Source organism: Myotis davidii, unplaced genomic scaffold (genome assembly GCF_000327345.1).
Source record: "Myotis davidii unplaced genomic scaffold, ASM32734v1 scaffold464, whole genome shotgun sequence".
NCBI lineage: Eukaryota > Metazoa > Chordata > Mammalia > Chiroptera > Vespertilionidae > Myotis > Myotis davidii.
Window position 1 is genome coordinate 579,449 of NW_006295287.1, and position 1,662 is coordinate 581,110.

Consider the following 1,662-nt stretch of genomic DNA (forward strand, 5'->3'; position numbering starts at 1 on the left):
TCTCGCCCGTCAGCAGGGTCACCAGGCCGCGGTGCAGGCGTGCGTCGCTCCATGTGAAGCTGGGGGCACGGAGCGGGGGTCAGGACCTCTGCGCAGCCCGAGATCCAGTCCCCATCACCCGTCCCCAACCTGCTCACAGGGCAGGCTGTGTGACCCGGCCCTCAGGAAAAGCGGGCCGCCCTCTGGCCTCAACATCCCCCTCTGTAGAATGGGACCGCCTTCCCTGTGAGGACAATGCATTAAGAAAGTTAAATGAGCCCTAGCTGGTGTGGCTCAGTGGATAGAGCATCGGCCTGCGGACTGAAGGGTCCCAGGTTCGATTCCGGTCAAGGGCATGTACCTTGGCTGCGGGCACATCCCCAGTGGGGGGTGTGCAGGAGGCAGCTGATCGATGTTTCTCTCTCATCGATGTTTCTAACTCTCTATTCCTCTCCCTTCCTCTCTGTGAAAAATCAATAAAATATATTTTTAAAAAAAGAAAAGAAAGGTAATGATCATCTGAACTCAGACTTGACTTTAAACCTGGGCTCTGCCGGTTCGTACAGGGCTGCCTCGGTTTCCCCCTCTGAAACGAGATGGGGTTCCTTTTCTGATGCCCACAGGGACCGTTTTGAGACGCGGCTGCTTCCTGTGGTGACCCCCATGTGCTAAGCGCTGGCTGTGTGCCAGGCTCCGGCTGCGCCTGCTCCGTGTGCCCGTTTGCTCAGCTGGAAGCTGGAGCTAAAACGCAGGAAGATTCTAGCGAGAGAACATGGGTCGAGCTCCCTGCATGGTGCCCAGCACGTGCCCAGCGCTAGAGTCTGGGATCTGCCGTGAGCCGTGCCCTTCCCAGTCCTGCCATCACGGCGCTTGCTATCTAAAGCACTGGGCTTGCCCTGGCCAGTTTGGCTCAGTGGATAGAGCATCGGCCTGCGGACTGAAGGGCCCCGGGTTCGATTCTGGTCAAGGGCACATGCCCGGGTTGTGGGCTTGATCCCCAGTAGGGGGTGTGCAGGAGGCAGCTGACCAATGATTCTCTCTCATCATCGTTGTTTCTCACTCCTTCTACCCGCCTCTCTGAAATCAATAAAAATAATATTTTAAACACTGGTCCTGCACACAGCAGGTGCTCGATAAATGCCCTCTTTGGGATTAAATAAACCTGGGTTCTAATCCTGGCTCTAGGGCCTTGGACACGCCATGTTCTCCTCCTGAGCCTTGGTTTGCTCATCTGAGAAATGGGCTCGCAGGGGCACCCGGCAGGCACAGCTCCCGGCACCCTGGGCGGGGTGGCTGTGACCTCGCTCCCTGGCAGGTCAGTGGGCCAACCCGCTCCTCAGATTGTGACACCCTCACCCACCCATGACCTCACCCCCAGAGTGGCCAGTGGAACCCTAGGGGGCTCTGTGAGGTCACCCCATTCCGCTCCACAAAGACTGGTCAGACAGCAGTGCTGGCTGGTCTCTGTCCCGGGGAACGCTTCTGAGTCCCTGGGGCTGGAGACTGTGGTCACGACGAAACTCCTGAGAGGGACACGAGGGTTGGGACCCAAGGACACCCCAGCTGCTGACCCTGAGAGGCCAGACCAGGGGCAAAGGCCTCGTGGGCATGCGGAGGTCCCTCAGCTGTTCCGGGAGGCCCCCGACACCCAGGGCCCGGCTCGGGCCCTGTCCCCACCGCCAG

At 59.3% G+C, this 1,662-nt stretch overlaps 1 protein-coding gene across 1 annotated transcript in view; it reads right to left on the reverse strand.

Moving 5' to 3' along the window:
- The window catches only part of FAM83E (family with sequence similarity 83 member E), a 9,590-nt gene that overhangs the window by 2,705 nt on the left and 5,223 nt on the right, over positions 1-1,662 (reverse strand). The gene's annotated exons all lie outside the window — the stretch shown is intronic.